Source organism: Cupressus sempervirens, chromosome 6 (assembly GCF_028749045.1).
Source record: "Cupressus sempervirens isolate cs-2001-9-10 chromosome 6, ASM2874904v1, whole genome shotgun sequence".
Classification (NCBI taxonomy): Eukaryota; Viridiplantae; Streptophyta; class Pinopsida; order Cupressales; family Cupressaceae; genus Cupressus; species Cupressus sempervirens.
Genome location: NC_143123.1, coordinates 124,918,792 through 124,942,674, shown reverse-complemented (window position 1 = coordinate 124,942,674; position 23,883 = coordinate 124,918,792).

Genomic DNA, 23,883 nt, shown 5'->3' with positions numbered 1-23,883 from the left:
TTAATTTGTAGGTTTGACAATGTACATACTCCATCATGTCATGTTGAAGGCACAACATCAACATATCAAGTAGGTGATATTCCATCTTTTGCATCTTATTACCAAGACACATCATCTTAGGTTCAAGGTATGCAAAACACTCAACCTTATGTTGATGTTCAAAATGTTGAGGGAATGGAAGAGATTATAACACCTTCTAGAATTTATTTTAGAAAACCAAAATATTTAATTGATATTGATACTAACATTTTGAAATCAATGCCTCACAAGATTAGCAATTGTACTTGTCAAAGAAAAGTTAATCGTATGTGGAGATTATTCTTTGAAGAATTAAATATTACATGTCAATGCCAATTATTTGTTGAAATGATGAAGAATTTAAAATTTAAGCCTATCATGAATATTCTTGGGCTAAGAAGGATGGATGATTCAAATGAAAAAAGCATTGTAAAGAATCTAATGAGTGCTTATGAAAAAGTGGGTTCTAAATCATGCACCAAAGATAGTAATATCACAAGATGTGTACTTACATCGACAATAGTAAGTACCCAAATGAAGAAAGCCTAAATCATGAGAAAGATAAACAAAACATTAAAAATTGGTAGAGGTACTCTAAGGAGAGCCATGCTAAGGCATAAGAGATTGGAAGATCCAACGAAAAATGAGTTATAGACATTTATTGGTAGACTACCATGAAAGGATAAAGAAATTAGTGAATCTTTGAAATCATTGATCAAAGATTTTTGGAAAAATAACACACGTGTTTCCCCTAATCAAAGAGATGTTGTAAGATGCAGGATTGGTAGCCAAAATCATGACCCATATGCGAAACATTTTTTGGACTCAACTTAGACATAATTTATTGTAAAATTTATTGGTATGTATCCTCAAATTACAATAAGTCAAAGATTTTTTTAGATAGGTAAACCTTTTTATGTCAAGATAAATAACACATGCACAACTTTTTATTGTAGGATACATATCAAATTTTCTAACCATTTTGATGTTTTTAGGCATATATGTGTGTTTTTGCATTCTATGTTTGTTTTGAAGGATTGTGACATGAATGAGCCACCAAGATCTTCAAGGGAATTCATATCCAACATTTTATGTGAAATTGGGGATGGCCAATAGTTTTACAAGACATCATGCTTGGATGGTACATGCTTATTTTGTGGTTCTTTGCAACTTTTATCAACTTGTGAATATATGGATAGTACACATGCAATTGGAAATGAAATATTAGATTATAGAAAATATAAGATAGTGACATGTGCTCTAAAAGATGGAAAATAGGGTAAAAGATGTGATTTAGTCATTGAAAAGATTCTAGTATATGAGTTCATGAAGATTTTTTGTGAAAATTTTATTTACGAGTATGTAAGGCATACATGTAGAGCTCGATGGCTAGATTTACAATTCAAGTTGTGCAAGGATACATTTCCACTAGATACCATTGTTTCGGTTCTAGAATTCACAGAGAACTACACACTACAACCACAAAATGAGGTGCAAGAAAAATATTATACTTCAAAGATGACCTATCACATTCTATGGAGTTTGTACATGGTTGTTTTCAACTATTTTATGGAGATTTTCCTAACAGGGGCATACCATATCATCAACACATTATTTGGTCAAACAATTGCACATCTCAATTCAAGAATGCACGAATGTTCTATTGGTTGAGCAAGATGTACAGGTTGTGTAGAACTAAATATATGTGGAATTTCACAGAGGTTGGTCATGGAAAGGGAGAGCACAATGGTGCAGGCACATGCATCAAATGAGCCTTAGCTCATGAAGAACTAAAGTACAAAGATGGAGCAATATTGATAGATGCAAAATCTGTCATCCAGTGGTGTAATGCTATAATGGGCCTAGGTAAGGAAGGTGAGTCTATGGTTCATAGATTTTTTTGGATGATGGATAATACTAACATTGCACCATATGAGAATTTTTGCATACTAATAGGATCAAGTGAGTTGCACTCTTTTAGAAGCTCTGATGTAGGTTCATGGAGTATCCACACACAAAAAATGGCATGCTATTGTCCATCATGTGTAGTGGAAAATTGGGATGACTATGAGTCAACTAAATGGGTGGACAAATGGGATATACAGGTTCCAATTGACACCTATCATCCTCCACAAGCACTAGAAATGGTAGAGATGGATTTGTCTATTGACTTTGACCACTTGTCTGATGTAGTGTAACCTAGTAATATATATATATATATATATATATACACACATATATATACGTATATATATACACATATATATATATATATATGTATATATATACACATATATATACGTATATATATACGTATATATATACATACATATATATATATATATATATATATATATATATATATATATATTACTAGGTTATATATATATATATCTTTGTAATTTCAATATGTAACTTTATCACTTTTACCTACCTATTTTCTAAATTAATGACCGCATTTTGTACATTTATCATTGTAGGCCATGTTTTTGTTGTTATTGCACATGAAGACAATGGAGAAGGGACATATTATTATTTGTGTCATTGTGTCCAATCCAAACAAAATTTGGATCACTTGGTTATAGATGGTGAAGGGTTAGAGTACCATATTAGTGTAGTGGTTGTAATCGGCACATGGCTTAGGCAATATTCTATGATGAACCCTAACTTGTGGTTATTCAAGGATTGGAAAACAAAGAGGAAGATTCTTCATTATTCAAACCTTGTTATTGCATCAAATGTCCACTTGATCAAATATGGTGGAAAACCACATAATAAGACTCTTTGGAAAGTTCGTGAGTCAAACCATGAGGCAATACTTGAGACATTAAAATGTACAGCAAATCTAGTTGGTTCATTAGTAATGTAGATACACACTGATACCACTTAATGAAGTACTACTCTGATACCACTGATGAAGGGCCACACCACCCTTACCAACTCACAACCAAGAATGCAACAATATGAAGACAAAGAGATAACAAAATACTTCCCAAGCAATTTTATTTGAAAATTTCAATAGCAATTACAATTACATTTCTGCAAGATCTCTCAAGATCCAATCCAAACCTAAGCTAGTCCAGATCCACACTCTGGTAGAAACCCCCAAGATCTCAACTTGTGCTCGCAAGCCACCAAGCAACCTCCTTGTTTCTAAACCACAACCACTAGCTCTTCTCAAACTCTATCCAAGATCCAAGTGTAAACTGCCTCACATTCGGCGCTCTGTCTACACACTCACAACTCCATTACAATCCTGCTGTAAACTGCCTCACATTCGGCGCTCTGTCCACAGACTCAGGAAAACTCATTCTTCACTTTCTCCTCTCTTTCACACCTTGAAACTTTCCAAGCTTTCCAAGCTTCACCTTCCACAACTTTCACCTTTCCAAGCTTTCCTTCCAAAGCTTCTACTTCTCGAGCTTCTACTTCTCAAGCTTCTCCTTGAGCTTCTCCTTCTCAAGCTTCTCCTTGAGCTTGATTAGAAATGCTCTTATGCCTTGCTTAAATAGGCACTTACCACCCAATACATGACTTATCCAAAAGCTTCTAGAATTCCTCCACAACCTTCTACAACTTCCACAACTTTCTACAATATCCACAACTTTCTACAATATTCATAACTTTCTAGAATTCTACCCACACACTTTGATAAATGAAATGACAACCATTTATTTTTTTATTTTTTCTATTATGCCACCTATGCACCTCAAAAATAGAAATCCTCTTGTCCTTTCTATTCTCCTTTTTTCTCTTTAGTTTTATTTTTATTTCTCCTCTAATTTTCGTCACTTTCTCCCTCCTCCAGATTTTTTTTTTTTTTTTTTTTACAATAATTTTCCCATGTAAGATGCTCCTGCATCAATTATATTGAATAGGGAGGGAGGGGGAGATAGGGAGGGAGGGAGGGAGGGAGGGAGCGAGAGAGAGAGAGAGAGAGAGAGAGAGAGAGAGAGAGAGAGAGAGGGGGGGGGGGGTCACCTTGAATCATTGATGCAAGTGGCAGGGTACTAACAATGAAGGTTGGGAGAATACAACCCACAAGGACATGTAAACAAAGTTTGAAAGCCCAAAAAAAGCCCAAAACCTCGCACTTGCACCTTGACAAAAATAAAGGCTTAACATATGAAACCTACTCTAGACATGGAACCATGAACATGGACTTAAGGCATTTTTTTTGTACATTAGCAAGGGCATATGGACTGAATTTGAAGGCCTCAAACTAAGAAAAGTCATAGTTCCTTCATTAACCTCTTTGTTTCCTAGCAGCCCATGAAGTAAGGTTATGGCCTACAACTCATTAAATGTTGAATTAAACTAACCACCAAGACACCTCCTACTCCTGATATACTATTAGATTCCAAAGTGCTCACATTGCATACACAAAAATGTTGCATTAACTAGTGGGGATAGCAATTAAGGGTAAAGGGCTCATTAGGCCACTATTGCAAAGGAAGTACTATTTAGACACATGCTAGAACCACCAAATGGTGTAGGGGTAGCTTGAAACATAGGGCCCTCACCTTTTCAATTTTTTTGTGTTGTGCTCCTACAAGCTTTTGTAAGTAGTAATAAGTGGTGCAGGGCACCAAGGCAAAGAAGTGCAATAGGTCCATGGATTAGTCATTTGAATAAGGCTTTTGTAACAAGAACATATGTAAGGTCAATTGGATCCTTGGTGTCTTTATAAGCCAGGATACCAAATTGAACCAAAGGTCAAATTTGAGGAATTTGAGTTATTTTGTATGCAATAAGGATTTTTTAGGTCTTTAGATAGATTTAAATGCCTTGGGGTCTTTGGGAAAAGATTTAGGTGTCTAGGAGGTTATTAAAGTAAAAATGTCAATGTTGTCATACAAAAAAAATGCAAAATGACAACTTTTCTTGCTAAATAATTGAAAAGGCAGTTGAATGTTGGCATAACCATTTGAATGATGGTTATGACCATTGGAGGCAAGGAATAAATATTTAAAAATGTTTTACATGGAGAGGACAACATAGTTGTATGGACTAGTGAAGATTTACATGAATAAAACTCTAATTTTTTGCCTTTTTCTCTATTTTTTTGAGTTGTACAGACATGTATAGATTGGTGAAGGAAATAAACTATAATGGTTGGATAGCCCAATTAACTAGGTTTCATTTTCATTTGACTTGAAGGTTATATCTTTTCATTTGCTTAAGTTATTGTAGTTTTTGTGAAGCTTGCTTCTTTGGGTCTGAATTCAAGGGTTTTGGCAAACATGTGCCTCTAACTTGAAAATCCACAATTGGAATTTAATGCTTCTTTGGGGGATGCAATTTAGGGGAGTGCACTTTGATATTGAAAAGTTTTAGACTTGGAGGAATTGGTTTGATATTTTTACTAGTTAGACCTAGTCTAAACATCCCTATTTGTTCAGCCAAGAATTGAAGAAGTGGCATTTAGGCTTCCAAACTGATTGTTTGAACCCAGGTAAAGGTTGAAATGGAGTTTTAGGAAGGAGAGGAAGAGTTCCATGGGGTTAATTTAATTCTATAAACCCATCTTCAAGCACTTTCTTTGGAAACCCAACCTAATTAGGCCTATTAGGTCTGCGAACTAAAGTGGAATTTGGGTATGTTGGAATGGAGTCATCCCTTGATCCTTTGAAGTCTTCAAGAACTAGGTAAAGAGTATTTGAAAAGGTGATAATTTGGCCTTGTCCTCTTGAAATTTTGGAAGTTTACCAAGGAAAACTAAATTTTGACCTACTAGGATTTCTAGGCCTAAGTTAGTGATATTGATCCTTTGAAGGTGTTGGGGCTTTGAAAGTGCATGATTCCTAGTGGTTTAGTCCTATAAATGTTGAATCAAGTATAATTTTGAAGTCTTGAAACATTTTTACTTGTTTTTCCTTAATTAGTCTAGTTGAAGGCAAGTGTCCCTAAAGCCATATTTTGATCCAAGTCTGCCAAGAGCCTTAGGAAAAGGGAAGGACCTTAGGAGAGTGAATTCCACTTGGATAAGTAAAGGTCATCATTTGGAAAAGGCTAGTAACCAAGACATCATCCTAAAGTGGGTTTGGGTACCCTTAGAGGTTTAAGAGCCAAGTGGAAAAAGTAGGTTGTGTGCTCTACATCAATAAGGGTCATTAGACCTAGGTGTGATAGCTAGGGTGTAGGAAGTCACAATGTCTTTGGAAGAGTCACTAATTGGCCTAAAAGTCAAGGCATACCTTACCATAGGGAAATGAGCAACTTAAGGGATAAGTCTCTAGCTTATTGAAGGGTCCCTATCATGGAATTGCTAAGGGATAACCCATTTAACAAGTTGGAAGTGTTAGAAAGAGAAAGCAAGAAAAATTTGCAAAAGTTGTTATATTGCAAGTTTTGCAATTTTTGCAAAACTGTTAATTTTGCAAGAAATGGTAGATTTTTCGATTTAAAACTTGAAGAAGGTTGAAACAAGCCCTAATATGGAAGAGAAACACCTAAGAAGATATATAAATACCTTCCTAACCTTAAAATAGGCATAAGGAAATGTCATGTGGATGGACAACTGTTGTAGCATGACATTTTGAAGGCAAAATTATTGATTTTCTGAGTTTTAAGATGTTTTTGGCATTGTCCTTGGTTTTTGTACCTAATGGAATCATAGATAGGGTTAATTAGAAAATTTTTTCTTTAGGAAGTTTTCTTTGAAAGTTGTTTGTTTCATACTTATAAAAATCCTTCCATTTTAGACAGTTTGTTGTCCTATTTTCAGCAACTTGTAGAAATAATGTTGTAACTCACTATCCCACTGTTGGAATTGTGTGGCCCCTTGGGGATAGTTAGAAAATTAAATTTACTATATTTTGGCAAAAGCATGGTCCTTCAAAATATTGGCAAGTATTTTTAAGCTCTTGCGCTAGCCGAGCTAAAGCATGCCCAACTAGAGAATAGTGTTGTTGTAGAGCTTGTTTCTTGTAGGATTGTGGGGATTTTTTGTAGAATTATTTTGGAGGTTGAAAGAGGAGTGAGATGAGGTTCCTTGGGTGGAAGGAAAAGCCTCTATCAATCCATTTAGCCATCAAACAAGACCAAACAACAATTTTTCCTGTACAAACCCTCAAAAACCCTTTAAATCAGTACGGGTGTTATATAGCCATTCTAGGTCTAAAACCTAGAAATTATTAAACCTATGACAAATTTAATAGAGGTCCATGAAGGCCATTTGGACTGGTTAATTGAAGACAAAGGATAAAATCCCTATTTTGTAGGTGAGATGTGGCTAATTGGGGCTCTTCCTTATGGCCCTATTTTGGAGAAAAAGCGTAAAATTTGGTAGAAACTTAACCATAGAAAGATGTTTTAAGATTCCAAAGGAGTAAATTTCAAGGTGTTGAGACTCCTTCCATGTTCCTAAAAGTGGTTGAGAAGAATGGTCAAAAAGACCTATTTTTGTTGAAGACTTTGAATGCTCCTCATTCTAGAATGGTAGCCTAGTAAATAGAAAGAAGTGAAAACTTATCGAGATAGTGGAGTAGGGTTTTAGATTAGGGGATCTTAGCTTGGAAAAGTTCCTATAAATCTATGTGGTGATCTTGCAAGACACCCTAAGTCTCGAAGGAAGACAAGAAGCATGAATTAGTGATCCATTCATCCCTACTTCTCCCTATCACCAAACAAATTGCACATGTTGAGGAATGTTCTGAATAGCATAAATTCCAAGTTTGAGGCTTTGGAAATGATTTTTAAGGTCTAAAGTGTTGACTATAGAAAAACAGTGAGTTGGTGCATCTATGCTACATGTACCTAGGGCATCATCTTTCTCCCTTGTACCTACATTTCTACAACTAAAACCACACAAATAGATAAAGTAGTTATGAAGAATAATTCATGCAATTTCAATCTTTTATCACCTTTTATGATACCAAACATAATGGGAGACTAGAAAGTATTTTTCATTTAGTAGAAGTTTGAATTATATAGGCCATGATAGAAAAGAGTAAAGAACATATGAAGCAAGTGAATTGAATAATGCACATATTGTTTCATCTTAAATAATGAAGTATATTGATATGTGACTTTCTTTAAAAAGGTTCAAAGGTAGATTAAAGGTCATCATCAACATTATTTTTGTTTAACATAACCTTTCAATATGTTGCTCTTGATTTTTGCTTGGTAGTAATTAAGTATAAATTTACACAAAAATCCATTTGCATTGTGGCTCACGTCTCTTAGGCCATTTTTATATATCTTTGAATGCCCTTACATTATACTCATAGTTACTAGTGTATATGTCGATATTTGAATCTCAACATGTGAATAGTTTGTCTTAGTTTTGATATGTCATCAAGGTCCTTCACATCAATTACAAGTCATACACATGCATTAACAAAATTCAATTGGGTCTCACAAACTTGATTGTAAGTTTTCTTATGCCTAAGTGGTTGGCAAGCCTAAAGACCCAACCAATAAGTCATCTTTCTATGTTGATAGGCATGCATTGTAATCAAGTCTCTAGGAATTGATTGCAAGCTCTTTAAGCATCTTCATATGTCATTGGGTTAAGTCTTGCATCCCTACAATCTAGTCTTGAAGACCTAATTGCATATCACCCTCTTAACAAAATCATAGTTAAGTATTTGAGACTTGACTACATATCAACATGTATTGAACTTAAAACTTGTAATGTAGCTCTAGGAGCCAATTACATATTGTATCTCTTCTACATTTTCAATCAAGTCTTTAGGGTATGATTACATATCTTCTTTATAGACACTTGTAGGCAAAGTTTTGAAGACTTGACTACATATTATCTATAATTCATTCTTGTAATTGAGATAGTGAGACCCAATTACATACTAACATTGCATATCCACTTGCAATTGGGTCTTTTAGATTCGATTACATGCCAAGTCTTTGCATATCCACTAACATGATTACAAATAATTTTTCTTAGTTATGCAAAAAAGTTGCAAACTTGCATAGCAACTTTTGCAACTATGATTGCATTTTTTCATTTTTGTGCCTAAAACACATTTTAACTATGTAAATGAGTCCTAATTGACTCAATACAACTATTAGACCCTACACGACAAGCATATGCATTCAAAATACAAAAATTACGCCCTTCTGATCTCATTGGGCAACACGCTTATAAAACACCCAATATTGCTAATGGACCACACAAAATACCAATTTCACCAAATTCTTCCTAGGTGTCTAGTAACACCTTACCCATTGCATGATGCCAATTTGGTTTACTAGCCTTTACCCAATGCTGACCTCTATCTCTCCAAGTGAACTCCACTTACCAAAGGTCTTTCCCCTTCTCTAGGGCTCTTTGCAAACTTGGGTCAAATCTAGGCTTTAGGGACACTAGCCCTCAACTAGGCCAAATAAGGAAAAATATGCTTGACCAAGTTTCAAAACTCCAAAATTAGACTAGGATCAACACCACCAGGCTTATACCATTGAGATTCATGCACTTTTAGGGCTCTAACACCCCCAAAGAATCAATTTCCCAAAATCAGGCCTAGAAATCCTAGTAGGTCAAATTTCAGTTTTCCTTGGAAAAATTCCAAACTTTCCAAAGGAAGTGACAAAAAAATCACCTTTTCAAATACCCTTTTCCTAGTTCTTGGAAAATCCAAAGGATCAAGGGCTAACTCTATTCTAGCATGTCCAAGCTCCACCTTAGTCTACATACCTAATAGGCCTAATTAGGTTGGGTTTCCAAAGCAAGTGCTTGTTCCAAAATGGGTTCATAGAATCTAATCAACCCCTTGGAACTCTTTCTATCCTTTGTAAAACTCCATTTCACCCTTCACCTAGGTTTAGACAATCAGTTTGGAAGCCTAAGTGCCACTTCTTCTTCTATTCTTGGCTGAACACATAGGGATGTTCAACCTAGGGTCGGCTGGTAAAAATATCAAACCAATACCTCTAGGTATGAAAATATTCTGTATGAAAGAGCACTCCCCTAACTTGCATCCCCCAAAGAGGCATTAAATTCCAACTATGGGTTTGCAAGTTAGAGGCACATGTTTACCAAACCCTTAAAATCAAGCTCAAACCCAACAACCCCTACAAAATCTATAATAACTTGAGAAAATGAAAAGATAAAACCTTCAAACCAAATGAAAATGAGACCTAGTTCATTAGGATATCAAACCATGATAGTTTATTAACTTCCCCAATCCACACAAGTTTGTACAAGTCAGAGAAATAGGAAAAAAGGCAGAAACTCAAAGTTTTATTCATATAAATCTTCACCAATACATACAACTATGTTGTCCTCTCCATGTACAACATTTTTAAACATGTATTCCTTGCCTTCAATGGTCATAACCATCATTCAAATGGTTATGCTAACGTTCAACCACTTTTTGGTTATTTTGCATAAAATATTGTCATTAACTTGCATTTTTGCATGACAACATTGACATTTTTGTGTTATTGACCTCCTAGACACCTAGATTCTCTCCTAATGATCATAATAACACCTAAATCAATATAAGGACCTAAAAACTCCCTATTTCCTATAAAACAACTCAATTTTCCATAATGTGACCTTTTGGTTCAATGTGGTATCTTGGTTTATAATGACACCAAGGATCTAATTGACCTTACAATTGGTTTTGTTACATAAGCCTTATTGGATTGACTACCCTATTAAACTACCATAGTGTCCTGCACCATTGGAACCTTTTCCAAGTCCTAGAAGTGGAATCAAGTGAAAAATGTAAAAAATGCACTTTTTGTGCAAAGTTGCATTGTTGAAAGTTGTAAAAGTTGCTCAAATTTGCAACTTAGTGGGAAAAGGGTTATAACTATTAAAATATTGGTTCTAACAATTAAAATATCCATAGGAGATATATATACCTCATTTTTGAGGTCTAGAGGGCATTAATATACAGATTGGAAGAAGTTGCAAAGAAAAAAATTTAGTTTTCGAGTCATTTTTACTATTGTTTTCATGTTGCACAAAATGCATAGACTTTTACACTAGATGTGATGGATTTTTGAGATAGAGCTTTGAATCAAATTTTCTTTCCTTCTAGCTTCATCATTCTACATGTTTTCTAACTCAAGTTATTGCATTTTTAGTGAAATTAGGTTTTTAGGAAAACATTTTGGTGCACATAGAGAAAATGGGCCTCTAACTACAATTTCTTTGGTTAAAATTTCATGGCCACTTGGGAAATGGTAGTTAGTAGGGTTCTTTTTGAGATTCTATGGTTTCAAGACTAGAGGATGTGTTTTGTGATTTTTCCAATCAAGACCTAGGTTAAGTACCATGAAGGATTTAACCTCTTATAGCATTTTGATTTGTGAATGATAGGAGTTTGGGAATTGGTGAAGGGTTGAGCATTTGAAAATAAGTTATTTTAGCGTTGCCAAACCTTCTTGAGCATTGAGTTCATTTTTATAACCCCGTTTCCTACTAGTTGCTTTGTAAACCAGTCATCTACTTGACTGGGACATGTTTGGGAACTAACAATCTCCATTTAAAGGTGGCAATGAGATTTTCGTTGTTCTATTAAGATCATTAATATATTTTGATGAGAAATTTGAGGGATCATGCCTAGCTTGAGTTTTGGAATGCAAAGTTGCAATGTTGCTCAAAACGTTGCTTGAGCAACTTTTGCAATTTTTGCAAAAAAAGTTGTAAATGGAAGTTTGGGAAGTTGTAACTATCCATGCTCATGTATATGAGCATGGGAAATATTTTTTTGAAGGTTAGAAGGTTTCTAGTTAGATTTTCACTTTTAAGCAACTTTTACAACTTTTACAATTTTTCACAAAAGTTCAACTAATGCAAAGCTCACTAGATTTCACTTCTAGGACTTGGAAAAGGTTTCAAACTATTTAAAAAAAAACTAAAAACACCTAATCCTAGGCTATCTTGACCAAGCACTCAAAAAGACCCAATTTGGCCTAATTAACAACTTTTGCTCATATCTTGGATAAAGTGGCCTAAGCATACATATCTTGCTCATATCTCTCTCACCGTTCATCATGGGATCAAACTATCTATTATGTTAGCTCTAGGTACTCAGGTACAACCTATCCCCAAGCTCATCCCATCCTGTCAAGCACTTGAACATTTTCGAGCACACCAAACTGAAATGTCGCTAAGGGTCACTAAATGCCATAGGGTAGGGACATTTGATGGGGCATATCTCAGAGCTCATGTGAGGTATGGATGTAATTCTAGGTGCTATAGGACCATGTTGTAGAGACCTAAAATAACCTCTCTCACATTTTGGAGATCTTACTCCATTTTGATTTTGCAATGCCATCTTGGGTGATGCTGAAACTCATAGTGTTGGCCAGTACAAAGTTGCCAACTGCCAAATCTCCCTCACCGTTCTTTGTGGGATCAAACTATCTATTCCATTAGCTCTAGTTGGCAAGGTAAACCTTATCCCCAAGGTTGTCCTATCCTATTGAGTGCTCAAATGTTTTTGGGCATGTTGAACCAAAACATCCCTAAGGGTCACTAAATGCCATAGAATAGTGATCTTTGATAGGGCATATCTCGGAGCTCGTGTGAGGTATGGATGAAATTCTAGGTGCTATAGGACTATGTTTTGTAGGAATACAATAACCTCTCTCTCTTTTTGGAGATCTTACTCCATTTTGATTTTGCGACTCCATCTCGGGTGATGCTGAAACTCATAGTGTTGGCTAGTACAAAGCTGCCAACTATCAAATCTCCCTCACCATTCATCATGGGATCAAATTGTCTATTTTTTTAGCTTTGGGTAGCCTAGTAAACCCTAGCCCCAAGCTCATCCTATTCTATTGAGTGCTCAAACATTATCAGGTACGCTGAACCGAAATGTCCCTAAGTGTCACTAAATGCCATAGGGAAACAATCTTTGACAAGGCCTATCTTGAAGCTCGTGTGAGGTATGGATGTGATTCTAAGTATGATAGGGCCATGTTACAGAGACCTATAATAACCTCTCTTTCATTTTGGAGATCTTACTCTATTTTAATTTTGCGATGCCATCTCGGGTGATGCTGAAACTCATAGTGTTGGCTAGTATAAAGTTGCCAACTACTAAATCTCCTTCATGGTTCATTGTGGGATCAAATCGCCTATTTTTTTAGCTTTAGGTGTTTGGGTAAACCCTAGCCTCATCCCATCCTATTGAGCACTCGAACATTCTCAGGCACGTCGAATTGAAAAGTCCCTAAGGGTCACTAAATGCCATAGGGTAGCGATCTTTGACGGGGCATATCTCAAGCTTGTGTGAGGTATGGATGTGATTTTAGGTGCTATAGGACCATGTTTGAGAGACCTACAAGAATCTCTCTCACTTTTTGGAGATCTTACTCCATTTTGATTTTACGATGACATCTCGAGTGATGCTAAAACTCGTAGTGTTGGCTAGTACAAAGTTTCCAACTTCCAAATCTCCCTCATCATTTGTCATGGACCAAACTATCTATTTTGTTAGCTCTAGGTGGCTAGGTAAACCCTAGCCCCAAGCTCCTCCCATCCCATTGAGCACTTGAATGTTCTCAAGCACGCCAAACCAAAATGTCCCTAAGGGTCACTAAATGTCATAGAGCAACAATCTTTGATGGGGCATATCTCAAAGCTTGTGCAAGGTATGCATGTGATTCTAGGTGCTATAGGACCATGTTGTGGATACTTATAATAACTTCTCTCACTTTTTTGAGATCTTAATCTATTTTGATTTTGTGATGCCATCTTAGGTGATGCTGAAACTTGTAGTGTTGGCCAATACAAAGTTGCCAACTGCCAAATCTCCCTCACCATTCATCATGGGATCAAATTATCTATTCCATTAGCTCTAAGAGACAAAGTAAACACTAGTCCTAAGATCCTCTCATCTTATTGAGCGCTCAAATGTTCTCAAGCATGCCAAACTGAATCATCCCTAAGAGTCATTAAATGCCATAGGGCAACAATCTTTGATAGGCATATCTCAGAGCTTTATGAGGTATGAATGTGATTCCAAGTGCTATAGGACCATGTTGCAGAGACCTAAAATAGCCTCTCTCACTTTTTGGTGATCTTACTCCATTTTGATTTTGTGATGCCATCTTGGGTGATGCCGAAACTTGTAGTGTTGGCCAATGCAAAGTTGCCAACTGCAAATCTCTCTCACCTTTCATCATGGGATTGAATTGTTTGTTTTGTTAGCTCTAGGTAGCTAGGGAAATACTAGCCCCAAGCTCATCCCATCCCATTGAGCATTCGAATGTTCTCAGGCACACTGAACCAAATTATCCCTAAGAGTCACTAAATGCCATAGGGCAACGATCTTTGACTATGGCAACTAGATATGTCATCTCATCTAATGATGGAGACTCATGATAGAAGGTAAAGGGGTGATCATACACATCATTTTGAACATGTTAATATTTTATGGTAATAAGTTAATACTTGTTTGTAAGGTCAAGGAACTTGAGGTCACCTATAAACCCAAATTGCCTTAAGCCTAAGAATTTTCCTTTTTTTGTTGTTTTTGTTAATAAGTTGACTCAATAAGTGTTTTGAGAGTCATTACACCTTATATAGCTACATGTTATCATTTAACGGAGTCAGTGGAAGATGTTAATGATCTTCTTGGTTTTTTTAATAGTCATTTCATGGGTTTGAAACATAACCACTTTGCTTTGTGAAGAGTTGTTCGAAAATCAGCAAATTACATGTTGTTGCAAAGAAAATACAGTCATAGGATGTTGGAAGATTATTTTCACTCATAGGATGTTGAAGAATCTCCTGGAAGGATGGAATAGATGAAAAACTAAAGTTTGTGAGATAGTTATTATGTGTTCCTTGAAGTGGCTAACCTGTTATTTTGAAGCAAGAAGTTGATTATGATCCATTTCTCAAATTTGCTCATTTTTTCCTTATTGCTTCACAAGTCTTGAATAGGGAAAGTGATTAAGTAGTTTTGTAATGTTGGGTAGAAGTTTGTTCAATATTGTAATCAAGTTGGAAAGAGTCTTTGAAGACAATTACGAAGGTGGAAAAGGTAGTTTGCCTTAAAAGTGTTCTTGCTAGGAATCCCCTAGCTTTTGGTGTGAGCATTCTGCATCATTTTGGATGCAATTTACATTAAAATGAAATACATGAAATGTACTTAAAATATAAACAATCAAAACAAGATATATATTATAATAACCAATAATGTCATACATGAACAAACATATAATATACAAGGTTGTAAGGGGACAGGGGTATTTGGGGTACTTAGGGTACGGGTACGGGTATGACTATTTTTTATAATAGGGGATGGGGGTACTTGGGTATGTCAAACTTTATTTTTAATTATAGTTTTATATTTATAGATAACCTAAATTTATGAGTCATGACAATGATTTTTCAAATCAAGAATAGTGATAAAGTTTGCAAAAGTAATGTATTATTTTCAATTTCAGATTTGTTATATGTTTGTAATAATAATTTATGATAAATGTTTAGATGCATAATATAGACGAAAAAATTTAAACACGAACAAGAAGATCATAAATCATATAACAATGACATATTGAAAATGATAAATTTTTGGATTTAACACTGATAAAGTTTATTGTTGATAAATATTGTATCAAAGTTTCAAACTAATTAGGTATTGAATTAAGCTTGATAAACAAATAACAAAGAAGGAAAACTTTAAACATGAACAAGATCTTAAATCATATGATGATGACATATTGGAAATGATAAAGTTTATCGTTAATCAATATTTTGTCAAAGTTTCAAATTGATTAGGTATTGAATTAAGCTTGATAAACAATGAGTTGATACACAAACAAAAAATAGAAAAAAAAAAAAAAAAAATCTCAATCAAGATCCTTAGATATGATGCTCTCCATCGAGTACCCGATACTTGGGATACATATACTCAGTACTTGGGTACGTGGGTACGAGTACTAGGGGTGTGGGTACAAGTACCCATGAAACCTCATAATATATTATGATAACCAATAATGTCATACATGAATGAACATATGATATATTATGATAACCAATAATGTCATTCATGAACGAACATATAATATATTATGATAACCAATAATTTCATACATGAATGAACATATAATATATTATGATAACCAATAATGTCATACATGAACAAACAAATAATATAAAATAATAACCAATAATGTCATACATTAACAAACACATAATATATTATGATAACCAATAATTTCATAATTCTAATAATGTCATGCATCAAATATATGTCATACATCAAATATAAAATGTCATATATACATCAAATGTATATCGAATATGACCACTAACATAAAATCCAACATATATGTCCACTAATGCCTATACTAGTGTGTCTATCAACCATATCTTCTCCTTCCCATGAGGGGAAGGAAAAAAATCTATTGTGGTCTTCGGTTATCATGTGGAGGGAGATGATGGGGATGATGGGGTCTTCCTCACATGCTCGCTCATCCTCTTGTTTAGGCTCTTCTTGAACTTGAGTTGATACAAAAAAAGTAGATATGAATCAATAATTATTATATATTGAAATCAAATATATGAGCACACAAAATTAATAATTTTCTTACCTCCATCAAATAGTCAATGTGTACGTCCATCTCAAAGGCTTATAGATGATCGGGTGTAACAAGGCCCTATAACAATTCAATCAATATAATCACTTATAAATAACATTAGAAATTTCGATACTAACTATTATAAACAACTAAAACTAAGAAAATTCTTTCATACCTCAGTCAATATCTTTGAACTAGCCATCACTACAACAACTCTATGATCAATGGACTACCGAAGATGAGGAGTCTCAGATGTCAAGAGCTGCATGTCATAAAATAAAAGTTACATGTAACATGAAACATGAAACAAATATAATCAAATGAATTAAATTAACATGAAACAAATGTACCTCTATGAAGCTTGTATCACATCTAAGCTTGAAGTCCCTAGTGAATATCAATGGTCCTGTAGAGAACTGATGCACATGCAAATTTTTTTTGTCAATCCTTCATATCATTAATTAATAAATATATATATTAATTTAAATGATTAAATCGATACATACCTTTGGACTCGCTGACAGGATGAAAAATGGGGTCAGGAGATCTCTACTAGGGCTACCAATACTCTTACCTTGAATTTTGAATAATGTCAATACATGCTAATTAATTAGTCATTCACTATAAATATGAAATGTGATCAAATTAGTTAATTATAATTGTAATTTATCTATGTATCAATGCCAAATGTCTGACTTAGGAATTGATCAGTGACTAGCCCATCATCCATACTATCTCTAGCATGATCCACATGATGTGCACATGTGACCATGATGCATAGAAGGCTCCTCCTCAACTAATGGCCTTGTGCAATGAATGAGGGTCTATGTCAAAGCATTAATAGTCCCTAGAGTGCTAGTCTCTACATGTTCCTTCACAACTAAAGAAATAATCACATGCTCACCGTGTGGCTTGACAACAGGTGCCCTAACTACATTAGGGTCACAACATGCCCCCAGCCTCTCAAATGATGAACTCCCACCTCTACCTTGAGATTCTAATATATCAAAATAATTGGGGATCTCCCCAAGGAAAAATTCATAATACAATTTCTTTAAGAAATACATTGGAACCTCATGATTATTGTAGGGAGGGGCATCAAAGACCATCCACCATCTATTCCAAAAATTATTTCTAATACCATCATGTATGCACCAATGGATGGGGAACTATTTAGTTGTCTCTCTAACAGTACTTTGTTCACTAGTCTTTCTAAAAAATGCACAAATGTTACCTTTTTCTATTTCTATTTTTTTAAACATCTTGATATGATAATTTGTTTGCATAATATCTTTTTTGTTCATCCATCTTAACATGTCAAATATCCAAGTGATCACTAACAGAAGCTACATGGGTCTTAACGAACTCGAGGGAGGATGCCAATTATGCTCTCATTAGATTGGTTTGTCCACAAGCTTTCAACCTACCAATGATTCTGTCTAATTCATTTTTCCCTCTTTCTATTTCATTTATTATGTTGTCTTGTGTCCTAGGAGGAGGTATTCAAATTAGTGTAGGTTGTAGAATTTCTTGTTCCTATTGTGGAGGCTTTTGATTCTCATCTTGTGGAGGGTTTTCATTTGGATCTTGTGGAGGGTTTTGATTTTGATCTTGTTGTGGATTTTCTGGTTTGTTATTCACATTTTCTGACAAGAAACCAATTGCAATCCAAATAAATAGACAAATTTAAAGAAAAATTGAAAAAACTACATAACAATGCAAAAACAAGAGTAGAAAACATATAACATGACCTCGATCTCAAACTTCGATGACAAGGAGGCATTTTGAGGAGGTGGGTGGAAAAAGTCTTCAATTCCTTCAACTCGCGTATGCACTGTGAGGAGGAAATCCTTGCAAAATGAAGTGAAAATGAAATGGGCTACGGGTTTGTAGCTCATTTATTAAAAAAAAATTGTTTTTAAAAATGTGTACGCACTATATTTTGAAAACTAGGAAAAAAGGGTGTCATGTTTTTGGCACCACAACTTGGTGCACATACTAAGTTTTATTCTATTACAATGCAACCAAAATAGATAAAAGAAAAAAAAGATGTGATTTAACTTCCTGCTACACCTGAGAAAGTTGAATTGAGGCCCTTAGAAAGATGAGATGTTGAAGAGAGCTCTATGAGTTTTGAATCATCATAGGAAGAAGGAGAACTTGATCATGAACTTGAACATGAACCTAAACTAGATCTTGTTCAAAGGTCTAGTAGATAGAGGAAAGCACCAGAAAGGTATGGATATTCTCCTGATGACTGGAGGTGTATTTTTACTTTGAATGCTAATATTGATGAACCAAAATTTATAGAAAAGGCTCTTGGTATGAATGATTCAGAGTCTTGGAAAATAGTCATGGAAGAAGATATGACAACTCTTAAGAGGAATGACACATGGGACCTTGTCCAATTGCCTAGAGGATGTAAACCTATTGGTTGTAAATGGGTGTTTAAAAGGAAGATGTGTTTAGATGGAAGGATTGAGAAGTATAAAGCACGATTGGTTGCAAAAGGTTACTCCCAATTTCCAGGAATTGATTATGGTGAAATTTTTTCTCCTGTAGAAAAAGTCACATCCATTCAGTTTTTACTTTCTATTGCAACAGCTTATGATCTAAAAGTTTAGCATATGGAAGTGACGACAACTTTCTTTCTTGGAGATTTGGAGGAAGAAATTTATATAACACAACCAGAGCACTTTGTGGTGAAAGGTAAAAGTCATTTGGTCTGTAAATTGTAGAAATCCTTGTATGGTTTTGTATACACCCTAAAATGGTCGCCTAGACTATGGGCCCCCATTATTCAACTTATCAATTTATCAAATTTCCTGAATCAATGGTTTGCAATATTTTATTAAAATCAATTTCCTTGATCAAATTCAATTTGTTTTATTTCTAAGGTTGATCATTTTATCCTAAGTCTTATTTAATTAAAAGAACTTGCTCTCTTTTAATTAAATAAAATAAGTCCCCGTTTAATTAAAAGAAAACCTCTCTTTTAATTAAATAGTTCATCCACATTTAATTAATTAAGAAAAAAACCTCTCTTTTAATTTAATTAAATATTTCCTATTTAATTAAAAGAACTTGCTCTCTTTTAATTAAATAAAATAAGTCTCCATTTAATTAAAAGAAAATCTCTTTTTTAATTAAATAATTTATCTACATTTAATTAATTAAGAGAAAAACTCCTCTTTTAATTTAATTAAATATTTCTTATTTGATTAAAAGAACTTGCTCCCTTTTTAATTAAATAAAATATCCCACTTAAATCTCTTTTTGATGAAAAAGGAGTTAAACAAAATTAAAAATTAAATAAATCTTTTATCTACACTTAATATGGGACTTATCTTCATCCTCTCTCCACTTTCTTTTCAACCACTCCACTTTTCTCATTGGTGGATCTTTATTTCACATGGATCATTATTTCTCCACCCTTGATTAAATCTTTTTCCTCTCAATCTAGACCCTTCTTTATAAGGGAGAGCCTTCTCCTCATTTTTGAGACACCCATTATTATGCTATTGTTATGTTGTAGATTTGGAGAGTGATTTTTGAAGAAGAAGTTTTGAATATTAAAGCTTTTGTGGATAACTTCTATCTTCTTGTCTCATTCTCTCTTGCATGCATGGCTTCCATCATCATGATCCATACTTTGATTTTCATGTTAGCTTAGATCTTGCATTGATAGATTAGATCTTGTTTTCATAGATTAGATCTGCATTGTTATTTCTTTTCATAGATTAGATTTCATTTCTTGCATTGTTTTGCATTGTTATCATTTAGATTAGTTTTTCATTTCCATTTGCATGCATATTAGATAATTGAATCTCTTGTTTTATGGTGTACTTGCATGGGCACAAACTAGGTCAGACTGAGGGCCTCCATTACAAACCCCTGCACTCCATGAATAGGGAGCTATGAGTCACCATTCGAGACCTCATTTTTGAAAAATCTTGAATATAATGACTCATAGAAGTGTGCCCACATTTTAGGCATACATTTTTGGCACCCACCATGGGGCAACCCACCTTTGCTTGCTGAATTTTATGTAGATCTGTTTGCACACTCAAAAAAACTCTAGATTTGAAATATTTGATCATATCTTTCAAACGGCTAGGTATTTTGATCTAAAAATGTTTTTGTAGGGTTCTAATATATCAGGGAAGCTTTAGTCCGTTTTTTAGATTTTTCTGAAATATTTTCAAATTTTTATGATTTTTCCTTGATTTTTCATAAAAAATCATTTTCGAGAGTAAATTATCATATTTTTTGAAAACATTTATAGTTTTAGAAAGATCTCTGAATTTTTAAACAAAGTTGGTTCTTTGTGTTTCAATTTTAGAGGTCATATCAGGGGTCAATAATTTGAGACTCAAAGAAACCCTAGATTTGAAAGATTTGATCATATCTTTCAACTGGCTAGGTATTTTGATCTGAAATTTGTTTTGTAAGGTTTTGATACATCAGAGAAGCTTCGATCTAATTTTCAAACTTTTATGAAATATTTTTGATATTTTATGATTTTTCATGAAAAATTATTTTCGGGAGTAAATTAACATATTTTTGGGAAAAATTTATAGTTTTCGAAAGATCTCAGAATTTTAAATAGAGTTGGTTCTTTTTGTTTCAATTTTAGAGGTCATATTAGGGGTCAATAAATCAATTTGCAAAAACTGGTCTGTTTTAACAAAATGACCATCTATGGCACAAATTAAAAGATCTTTTCAAAATTCTGACATTTTTGGAAAGCTCTCTAATTTTTGATAGGGGTCACTTTTCTATATTTTGAGTTTTGGATATAAGTTCATATCATATAGATCCGATCTTTATGACTAGGTCAAAAATCAATTGAAAAAAATGGCATTTAATGAATAGCTAGCATTTAATTTTTACAATGAATCAATGCATGATGTGAGCTTTCATTTGGGTTACTTGCTAATTATTATCACTCTTAAAAATCAGATTTTTAGATCTAACTCTAGTTTTGCATGAGTTGACATATATTGCATATCTTGTGTTTGCTTGTTTTTTTTGTTGCGAGCAAGCGTAAACAAAATGTACAACAAAGAAAAGATGCATTGCAAGGATTACCAAGTATTTTTTTGATCTCTAAAACATTTAGATTTGGGATTAAAATTAAACCTCTCATGTGTTTGGCTTGAGTGTTTTACATGCTTTCATAAAACACATTTCAATCGATGCTCTTAATGGGAAATGAATGAACATAGATTTGCTTTCATACAAGTTTGTGTAAGTGAATGCTTGTGTTTAAACCTTAAGTAATTCTTGGTTCCAATATCAAATATCTCATTAAGTGATTGAGGGCATGGATTCATTCCTTGTTTACATAGGGAGTTGAATGCACCACTTTGTGGACTCACTCTATGTTTACTTGGCAAGTTAAATATTCCATTACTCAACCCTTTTTCATTTGTGAGTAGTATTGATTAGCAATAATAGAGTACTTGTGATTGATCTAGATTGCTATCTTGGGTTATTGGACTCACTAATCCATCGGCCCCTCATTTCTGTCCTATGGTTGCAAGATCAGGGCCAAATTAAGGGGGAGGGGTCTACAGGAAAGAAGTGTTAATTGCTCCACTAGGCAACCCTTTTGTGCTTTTTGAAACTCACTTGTTTTATAAGGTGTGGACTCACTTTGAGTTGGTGTGAAGAGTTAAATGTTCCACTTTTGGACCCACTTTGAGTTTGTGTGAAGGGTTAAATGTTCCACTTTTGGACTTGCTTCACATTCTCTTAAAGGATTAAATGTTCCACTTTTGGACTCACTTCGCATTTACTTGAAGAGTTAAGTGTTCCACATTTAGTGCTCTAAATACTTTTGATAGTGAATTACTTAGTTTTTATTTCTAGGAGGCCTACTTGGGGATTTCATCACCCCTTCGGATGACCTCAACTCCTGTGTTCCAACGGAGTATAAATATCGGGAGTTGAATCCAAAGAAACCTCTCTTAGGAATTGAGTTTGATATCACTCTTGGCTAAGCTTCAAAGAACTTTATACCTTTGAGAAGTGAAGGAGGAGATTTGGGTTAACATCTCCCCTTGGTTGTGTGATTTTGGATTCTTCTCATCTATGGATTTGGGCCTCACGTACTTTGTGTATATCAAAGACTCCTTTTAGAAAGCCATGTATATCCTTGTAGACAACTTGATAAGGTGTTGTTGTGTTCTAAGTGCTTGCTAAAACATTGTCAAGAACATACACAAGTAGAACCTTTAAGGAGTAGAAATACTAAGTCACTATACTTGTTCATGCGCAAGGTTGCTTTGCCCCTTGCTCATTGTTTGAAGACTGTTTTCTTGAAATCCCTGTTTGCTGTCTTGTGTGCTTGGTTCATGATAAAGAATCTATTGATGCATCTAGTTGGATATTTAAAATGAACAAAATCTGAGTTCTTGAGTTGAGACTTTACGATCGAATAACTTTGTTATCCCATTATTTCTAGTCTCCCTAGGTTGGTCCTATTTGGATTAGGCTACTTACCCCATTGTTAGAAGCCTTTTTGCACCTTAGGTTATTGTGCTTTTACCTCTTGAATTAGTAGTCATTGATTTCACAAGAGATCTTGTTTGGAGTTGGTGAGTTAGAAACCGTCCTTGTTGAGAAAGATATACACTTGGATCCTTTGATATTACACTTGGAGAGTCTTAGTAATCTCTTGTCCATTCACTTTCATAAAAAAATCAATTTTAATTATTTATAATTTGGGTAAATCATTCTCCTGGTCCATATGTGCTAGGGTATTCACCCAAATTTGTGAGCACTTCTGTGGCAGTTTTGGTTTATGCCTATTGCAAAATTCTATCTTATCACATCTCTTTTGGACAAGTTAGTGCTTTTACTATCCTAGTTTGGTACCAATGTTTCTTAAGGTTATCCTATCAATTAGTACCTTTTCTTTCATGCTGGTTACAACAAGATATCAAGTAGATCAAGGAAAGCAACCTCAAGTTGTCTTTAAACAATTACCTTTAGTTCAAAGTCATAGAAGACATCAGGGAAAGGAACCTGTATCTATTCAGTCACCTGAGAGTATTCTAGAAGTTTTATGTGACCCTAGTGGTGATATTATTTCAAGTTGAGTACACCCTTAACATCACCTCATTCAGCTATGGATATGAGTTTTACAAGAGCTCCATACAAGAAGAATCAAAGTAGTGAGTATAATGTTGACCTTTTGAGTGGTGATCCCACTTGTGGAAGTAGACCAAATTCACTCCTTATTGAGGATAGGTATTTGGATGCACATCAAAGGGAAGAGAAAAGTAAACATTATGCATATCAAGAAGAGGAAGCCCAACATGATGATCAAGTTGGTGAGCCTTC